Source organism: Babylonia areolata, chromosome 5 (genome assembly GCF_041734735.1).
Source record: "Babylonia areolata isolate BAREFJ2019XMU chromosome 5, ASM4173473v1, whole genome shotgun sequence".
NCBI lineage: Eukaryota > Metazoa > Mollusca > Gastropoda > Neogastropoda > Buccinidae > Babylonia > Babylonia areolata.
In genome coordinates this window covers 10,349,737-10,359,736 of record NC_134880.1, presented here as the reverse complement: position 1 = coordinate 10,359,736, position 10,000 = coordinate 10,349,737, and positions in this window count along the sequence as shown.

Sequence of the window (10,000 nt, the reverse complement as noted above, 5' to 3'; positions counted from 1 at the left end):
TGGATTTCGGATCGGTTTACTGAGTGTGTGTCTGTCTGTTTTTGCGCACACAAATACAATGCAGCCCAATCCATGCTATTTTCGTTGTGATAAATGGCTCAGGTTTTTATTGACTTCCGATCAATTTCCAGACCTGTGTTGTCGACACACCCTCGGTTCATGTCGTCTCGTTTCGACCGAATCAAATCAGTTTTTTTTTTTTTTTTCAGGTCGACCTCAGTGGTTTCTTGGCGGGGAGGAAAATCAGGTTCAATCAACAAGTCAATTTATTTCAATAGGGAGCCGTTCTTTTTAGACACAATTATAGCGTCTTGTTTCATCTTCTTATCGTTACTACAAACTCTCTCTCTCTCTCTCTCTGAGTGTGTGTGTGTGTGTGTGTGTGTGTGTGTGTGTGTGTGTGAGAGAGAGAGAGAGAGAGAGAGAGAGAGAGTAAACTAACAATATGCGTTGTTCAAGTGATATGTTATTTTCCAATAAATTCAATTCCTGCTTCTGTTTTAAGTGTCCACATGTCCCCTAACCCATCGTTAGCAATTAGACTTGCCCGTTCGCATTTACCCTCAGGCATCTCTTCTATTTCAACTGTTGAAATAAATGTTGAGAAAATTTTTTTTTTTAAATTAGACATTTTTTTCCTGGAGGTGCCAATTGGTCTTTTATTTTCTTCCTCTTTGTTCTTTTGATATCACTCTTATTGCTTGCATGGTTATATCTAAAATATGTATGTATGGAACCTTTCGTTGCCCCCATGGGACACAAGAAATAAACTTTTTGTCTTGCCTTGCCTTGCCTGCCTTGCCTTGCCTTGCCTTGCCTTGCCCTGCCTTGCCTTGCCTTGCCTTGCCTGCCTTGCCTTGCCTTGCCTTGCCTTGCCTTGCCCTGCCTTGCCTTGCCTGCCTTGCCTTTCCTTGCCTTGCCGTGCCTTGCCTTGCCTTGCAACCAATCGGAGAAAGCCTGAAAAACAGAAGAGCGACATCTGATGACCGCACAACCTGTTATCTGTGCAATACACACTCTGAGATGCGCGCGCGCGCGCGCGCGCGCGTGTGTGTGTGTGTGTGTGTGTGTGTGTGTGTGTGTGTGTGTGTGTGTTTCAATTTGTTATATATTTGATTGTTTATGTGGTTAACTCCTCGTAGAATTAGGGGATTGAAAAGTTTTAAGGCTCTGTTAATTATTTTATTTTATTTAGGAGACACTGACCAGGTCTTGTTAAGACAGACAGACATTCAGCAAAACTGATAGATACCAGCATGATTATATCCACTAATTTTATGAAGACTAGTTTTAGTTGGCATTGTTAAAGCTGCATGTAGCAAATCACAACGGAGCATAATTACGACCTTCGAATAATCCATTTGTAATCCACGCATGTAATGAGCAACATTAATAATAATAATAATAATACTAATAATGGATACTTATATAGCACACTATCCAGAAATCTGCTCTAGGTGCTTTACACAAACGCTTTTGTTGACATAAAAACATTAAATCTATGTTACATACATACATATGTATACACACATAGTCAAGCACAGCTAACGCAAAGGAAGTGGACCTGCCATTTACAGACTGGAAATGACTTGTTGCAGCAAAAGGTTAGTTTAGACCAGTACAACATAAAATGAAAGGTTGGATACTGTAAAAATGAATGGTGAAAATCAGTTTCAGAGACAGCACCCCTCCCAACCCCACACACCAAAAGATGCGCAAAATGTCGTGATAGCCATACGTTGCGACACAAGACATGTGCGCAATACACTGTACTGTGACTTCTGGCTTTTAGACAAGATGTGTATGTCCTAAAGTGCGTAGATTCTTAGCAATGTATACAGAACAGTAATTACGTGAATCTGTTTCTCTCTCACCTTCCTTTGTTATGTATAGATATAGATATAGATATCGATATAGATATTTTGTTGCCACCCCCTCCCGTGTCTTAACATCTGAACTACTAGTTTCGATGTCTGCGCTGTGATCAGTTTACGTGGCTGGTTTCTATGAATTGTTTACTTCGTTTTCCTGTGACGAAACGCTGTGGGTGTTTTCCCGAACAAAACAAGGCAATAACACTCACTTCCAGCGATTCATGCTCAGCATTACCCACCATCCAGTTACATGCAGGGGAATAAACGGACCATGGAGAAACAAATGCCAGAAGCTCACATGAATGTATTTTTGGTTCTGGATGTCTCTATTTCTACGATTAACCCATCTCGTTTCGTGTTGTTGGAATAAAATCCCAATACCGCAGATGACGGTCGTATAATAGAATCACAACCATCATTATCCTTCCCTCATGCCAAACAAAAATCCAGAATCCAGACTTTATATATATATATATATATATATATATATATATATATATCTTTGAAACCCTATTGGGGGTGGGGGCAAGGAGGAAGGTGGGCAGACGAGCGCGTGTGCTCCTGCGCGCTAACACACATACAACACGCACACAAATGCATGCACACACACAAACACAGGCACAGACACAGACACACACACACACACATACACACACACACACACACACACACACACACACACACACAGGCACAGACACAGACACACACACACACACACACACACACACACACACACACACACACACACACATACACATACACACACACACAAACCACAACAACACGACAACAACAAACGAACAAACAACCCCCAAACCTTTCCCTCTTCCTCCTCCACCAGCTCTCTCTCTCTCTCTCTCTCTCTCTCTCCTCTCTCTCTCTCTCTCTCTCTTTCTCTTTGTGTTTCGGTTTTACGACTATAATAATCACTGCTCAGTTGAGGAAAGCCCAAGGACATATCAGTCAGATAATCTGCCCTGGCTGAATCGTAACACTGTTTGCACTGCGTGCTAATACCCCGTCAGCATTTCGCTGCATAATCCTGCTGACGCAATTGGACATTCGCAGGTCGATCACTGTCCCTTTGTGGTTGTCATTCTGCATAACCTATCCCACAGCTGTGACATCAAAGGCTGCAGCTGCTAGGGGTTGGGGTGGGGTGAGGGTGGAGTGGAGATGTGTGTGTGTGTGTGTGTGTGTGTTCGTGTGTGTATGCGTGTGTTTGTGTGTGTGTGTGTGTGTGTGTGTGTGTGTGTGTGTGTGTGCGCGTGCGCGCGAGCACATGCGCGTGTGTGTATGCGTATATATATGTATATATATATATATATATATATATATATATATATATATATATAGAGAGAGAGAGAGAGAGAGAGACAGAGACAGAGAGACAGAGACAGAGACAGAGAGAGACAGAGAGAGCATTTCGAAGAACAAATGACAATTTGCTCACTAACTTTATTGTTGCCAACAGAACAGCCGATCGCGGAGGTCAGTGTATCGGCGGCCTGATGGTAGAACGTCTGACAAGGATGCGAGTACCCCGGGTTCCAAACCCACATGAAACGTCCCCCCCCCCCACACACACACCCAACCCCAGCCCCCTAACTTCCACTGGGCTGTGAACGTCTGGATGCTAGTCTTTCGGATGAGGAGACAAACCGTGGGTCCTGTGTGCAGCGTGTTCTAGTAATGAGCAAGTAAAAGAACCCACGGCAAAAAAGGAAAGGAAGTGTCCCGTGGAAAATCGTGAGAAAAATCCATTTCTTGATAGCAGAACCAACGCACCGTACAAATATATTACCAAGTCCACCCACTCAGGAAAAAAAAACAACACAAAAAAAGAAGAGAGGGTGGCGCCAGACAGCGGCGATGTGCCCTGTCCTGGGGCAGCAGCTCGAGTTTCACACGAAGGGGTCTGTTGTAACAAGCAAGTAACCTAACCTAACCCATATCAGACTGACAATATACCCAAACATCTCCACATCCTAAGGCAAGACCAAAAAAAACAACAAAAAACCAAAAAAAAACCAAACAAAAAAACAACAACAAAAAACCCAACCAACCAACCAAACAAACAAACAAAACCGCCATTATTACCAACAACACTTTGCTCTAACAAGACTCGGCTGTGCTAAAGGCAGCAGCTATTCCACTTCGTATCACATGCAGATTGCAAACAAGTTGCAACCGAGGGAAAAAAAAACACAAAAAAAACCCTCAGTAAAACTGCACACTGGGGAACATAATTACTGGCAAATATCACCGCAGAGTAGGCAGCTGGAGGAGCGATAAGAGATCTCTGCAAACACCCTCCGTATAAAAGACAAAATCATCACTTCTACAAGTATGATTCCTCAGACGAAGAAACCCTAGGACAGACAGAACAGTCAACAGAACTGCCTGGCTGAACAGCATTACGCTTGCCTGTAACTGCCATGATCAGTTCACTTCAAACCCTCCCCTCAGACGCGTCGCAGCTTCATTAGTCTTCTTCTTCTGCGTTCACTCGTATGCACAAAAGTGGGCTTTTACGTGTATGACCGTTTTTACCCCGCCATGTAGGCAGCCATACTCCGTTTTCGGGGGTGTGCATGCTGGGTATGTTCTTGTTTCCATAACCAACCGAACGCTGACATGGATTACAGGATCTTTAACGTGCGTATTTGATCTTCTGCTTGCATATACACACGAAGGAGGTTCAGGCACTAGCAGGTCTGCACATATGTTGACCTGGGAGATCGTAAAAATCTCCACCCTTTACTCACCAGGCGCCGTCACCGTGATTCGAACCCGGGACCCTCAGATTGACAGTCCAACGCTTTAACCACTCGGCTATTGCGCCCGTCGCTTCATTAGTCGATAGCGATCCCTTTGTGGTCGCCATTCCGCAGCAAAGCGAACGCACAGCCATTACATCACAAACTCTTTCATGTCTCTTCGCCCGAACCCACCGGAAGGACGTCACACAACTAGTTATGGCGGACGGTCTCGGATTTAACGAGAGGTGAGCGCAGAGCGGATCCGGAGACAAACACGTCATCAACATGAGGACTGCCCACAGATAAACAAAAACAAAAAGTTGAGAAACTCACTATGTCGAAAATGGGAAGATAAAAAAAAAGAAAGAAAAAAAAAAAAGAAAAGATAAAGTGCAGGTGTTATGATCTGTGACCCTGTTCCTAGAGACAGAAACAGCTGCGCAGTGAGTATCAAGCATTTTCTGTCAGCTGTTGTGACGCGCATAACAATGGTTTCTCGAATGCTTTGTGCCTGTACGATCGACCCAATCTGCAGCGTTCTGAATGCAACAGACTACTGAGGCCTCCCACTTGATCAGCTGATGATCTTAAAAAAAAAAAAAAAAAAAAAAATCACAGATAATCAAATCATATCGAAAGCATTCCTAGAAAATATACCTGTGAATCACGAGTCGTAATAAAGTATACTTATGATTCTTTTGAGTATTCAGATCAAAGTTTCGAAGAAAACATAACACATCTGTTTTTATTATATTTTATTTTATTTTATTTTTATTTTTTTTTTTTAAGGACAAAGAAATATTTTTGGGAACAGGAGTTAGCAAGACAGAAAACATGACAGATTTAACTTTCAACCTGTGTTTCACTGTCACCAGGACAGTAACAGAATTCCAGCCTCAGCAGACAAACAAAAGATGACTGTCAGCAGAACACAGCTACAGCTGTGACGAAACAATGCATAAATACATAAAACATGAAACACCTAGGAAAACAGCGAAAACAAAAACACGTGAACACACGACGGTCGGAAACAATCAGAGTTCAAGGCGATAAATGAAGTAATACCTGGCAAAAAAAAGAAAAAAAAAAGAAATCAAAAATAGGCCCAGAGCACAAAAATCGACGATCAAGGCATGTGACAAAGCACACACACACACACATACACACGCACGCGCGCATACACACACGCACACGCGCGCGCACACACACACACACACACACTGCAAATAACGTCAATCCCAAAACAAAATTACAACATGAAAGACAAAAGAGGCAAAGCCTTTATGTGTTGCATGTAATTCATACTGATTAAAAAAAAAAAAAAAAAAAACACACCCCAAAAACACACAAAAAGATGGCCAAGGGTCAGGCACGTATCAGTAGTTCTAACCGAGTTGCTGTGTTTTATTATTTTTTAAATTTTTAATACTCATGAGTATTCAACATATTTTGTGTTCAAATAACAAGGCAATCAAAGACAAAATTATATCATATATATTGATCCGATTCATATTTTGTGCTCTGTTCATCATTAGAATGAATGCTTGTCGATCTAAAAGTTATGTGCTGAAAAGGGAACGATCGAGTTTTTGTTTTTTTTTGTTTTTTTTTGTTACTTTTCCTTTTTCAATACTCATGAGTATTCAACATACTTTTTGTTCTAATAACAATACAGTCAAAGAGAAAATAAATGTCATATATATCGATCCGAATCATATTTTGTGCTCTGCTCATCCCTAGAAATGAATGCTTGTCGATCTAAAAGTTATGTGCTGAAAAAGGAACGATTTAAACGGCCCACATCGGTCGGTGTAACAGGCCAGAGTAAGCCCCCGTATAAAATGGCTTCGTCCAGAAAATGCCCCTGTATAATCCGGCCTTGGCCAGAATATACCCCGGGTATTAACTATCCAGGCACAGTAAGTGTGGTCCGTCTAGATGTTTTTCTTTTATTTGCGGACAAGAAATGTAATGCCATGCTGTCTTAAAACCGCAGCTCAACGAATCGCTAATCCGCAAACGAACTTGAAACGACTGAAAGAAAATCCTGCCAATCCAGATGCAAACGAAATGTACACTTTTAATCCTGAAACCCGGTTTAATCCGGAAGACTTGCACCTTGTAATTGAATTGTGTAGTAAGGAATGCGCCTCCTCCTTCTTCTACTTACCAAATTTGAAGATGACTGACAAAGTATTTCAGGAGGTAATGAAATGGTTAAAGTTTACCATGGACACACACACGCGCGCGCGCAACATGGTTATTATATATAGACTAAAACTACATCCAGTAAACATCACAAGACAAAGAAGAACATGTTAGTACATACCACTGGAGGATGGACAGCTAGAGACAGAGAGAATAAAAGAATGAATGAACGAATGAATGAATGAATTTTCTTTAATGAGAGAAGTGGAATAAGCAAGGACATGCTTTTTTTTCATCCGGCCTCCGGGGCAAAAAAAAAAAAAAAAATCAACAAGCAAACAAACGAAATGACATCCCCCCCCCCCCCCCCTCAAAAAACAAACAAACAACACACACACACACACACACACACACACACACACACACACACACACACACACACAGAGCCACCCAAATATCCATTGCAAGACATAGTTTCGGTTTTATTACGATCAGATGGACTACCCCCCCAAAAAAGGAGACAGCATAAGTACTGTAGCTGAATCACAACAGCATTACGCCGCATGAACATACCATCAGCATTTCACTACTGCCCATCCTGGACAGCAGTAGATATTTGGCTGTCTGGCGTCTCTCTGTCCTAATGACGTGACGGTCCAGGATTTAATGATGGATGCCCGAATAGCTAGCTGGTCGGGTGAGGAGGGTTTAGTGGTGTCCTGTGTCTGCTGGATGGAAGATGCCGTCACGCCACGCTGTTGTTAGGCTGTATCTGCCTGGCTGGGTGAAGGAAAGCTGAGTTTTATTGGCCTTATAGTAACGCCTTGGTGTGGGGGTTTTCAGTGATGTTGAAGAGTGATAAAAAATACTCTAGGGAAAGCTGAACAGTACAAGGTCTTCAGAGAAGTAGAAATGTTGTAGGGAAGGGCAGGGTGTTCAGATATATGTGTTAGATTTTGGTTTGTGTGGTGTGGTGGGTTTTTTTTATGTGTGGCGGTTATGGTGGTGGTGATGATAGTGGTAGCGAGTCATCTTGTAGTCATGCAGAGTAATGTCCCAAGGAACGCAAGGAGGGTTGAGAATAGGACGCGATCGTCTCGTTCGCCTGTGTGTCCGAGTCCACACCTTTGTGAGCGTTTGTGGAGGTGCTGGATGTTGGGTGTAGTCAGCGTTTGTTGTCGTTATTGTTTTTTTGCTTTTTTTGTTTTCTGTTGGCTGTGTGCATTTGTGGAGCTGTGCTCAGTTGGCTGTGTGCATTTGTGGAGCTGTGCTCAGTTGGCTGTGTGCATTTGTGGAGCTGTGCTCAGTTGGCTGTGTGCATTTGTGGAGCTGTGCTCAGTTGGCTGTGTGCATTTGTGGAGCTGTGCTCAGTTGGCTGTGTGCATTTGTGGAGATGTGCTCAGTTGGCTGTGTGCATTTGTGGAGATGTGCTCAGTTGGTTGTGTGCGGAGGTGAGACTAAAATTAGTTACCGGGAATCTGCTTTAAGTTAGGATTTGGCGTTGTCCTTATGACACATGTAGCTTGTACTTTTGTGAATTGGGGAAATGTATATGACGTAAACTTATGTGAACACTTCTTCTGGTTCAAAATCAGGAGGGAGGGAGGAGGCAGTTTTTTCTCTGTGCCGAGAAAAAGGATGAATCTCAGGGTGGATTTCAGGCCACATGAAGGAGTTTAGTCCTGGATGCCTACTTGATGAACTGTAAAGACAGTCAAACCCCCCATCATCCCAGGACTTGTATGCAAATTTCAAGGTTTGAGGCACTGACTTTGGTTTGACTAAAGAGGCGTTGGCCCGTTTTGTTGTTGATTTGCAGGCACAAACGTACATAAACACACGCACACACAATACACATTCATATACATGCATGTAGTTATGTACACATACATATATATACACACATAGTCAAGCACAGCTAACGCAAAGAAAGTGGACCTGCCACATTTGAACTTACTGCTGAGGGAAAAGGTGAGTTTTGAGACGAGATTTAAAAGATGCGAGGGAATCAGAATGACGGATGTTATCAGGGAGCTTGTTCCACGTCTTTGGCGATTGAAAAGAACACGATCTGTGTCCATAGGTCTACTTCTGACATGAGGTATCCTGAGAAGTCGAGTATCAGAGGAAGAACGGAGCTGGCGAGAAACTTGCACAAGAGGAGAAAAGACGTTTTCAGCGACAGCTGGAACAGTGCCAGGAAGGGCTTTAACTCTCTCCATACGAACTGCGAAAGAGACGACGTTAACAGCGTTTCATCCCAATTACCATCATCAGAATATTGCAAGCGGAACGCTCTTATACTGAAGAGGTGAATGTTGACAAAGAATACCACAGTTCTGACGACGGAAGCTAAAGGTTGGGTTATTCAGACACCCACTGGACATCCGAGGGGTCTGTGTAGAGGAGAAGAGAGGACTGGCCGTACTGAGTGAGTTAAACTCACACGGCTCAGCAGTTTCCGCTTGCACCCTGTGACAGGAAAGTCGTTTGCTGACTTCCTGATACACTTTGTGGTTCGGCTGAATCCAGGCTTCTGAGATGTTCGTTCAGTTACCTTTTTACAGTGTCATGCCAGAGACACCCGCCTGATGTTGCAATCAGAATAAACTGCATGACTATGAAACTTTTAACTTCAATGCTTCTTCATGAATCAGCTTCGGATCCACTCCATTTACGCATACCCAGATTCAAACTCTCGACTGTTGGCCGCCGTTCTTTCTCTGTCTATGGACCTTGCAATTGTAATGAACTTCCTCTTTCGTTTTGTCAAGTCTCCACACTCAGCTCTTTCAAGTCTGGCCTTAAAACCCACCTCTTCCCAAAATAGCCTCCCTTCACTGCCTCTTCCTTGTCTTCAGTTTCTCCAGTTTTAGAGTTATGCATGCGTGTGAATGACTGGTGCGAAAGCGCTTTGATTTGTCTATGCACAAGATTCAGCGCTATATAAATACCTTTATTATTATTATTATTATTATGAATTTCTTCTTCACGAAGATTCCTTTTCAAAAAAGCGATTTTGTTCAACGCGAATAAAAACAATATTTTATCGGTTTCTGGGCAGATTGAAAGTATACTAATCTCGGTGGTGCGTAGCCGCTGAGAGTGACGAAACCATTGTAGACAAGGAAAAGGACTCAGTTCTTCTTCAGGAGCAGTTCCCTACACACTGAACCCTCTTCTCGCTTCTTAAGTTCGTCGTGAGGACTTATTTAA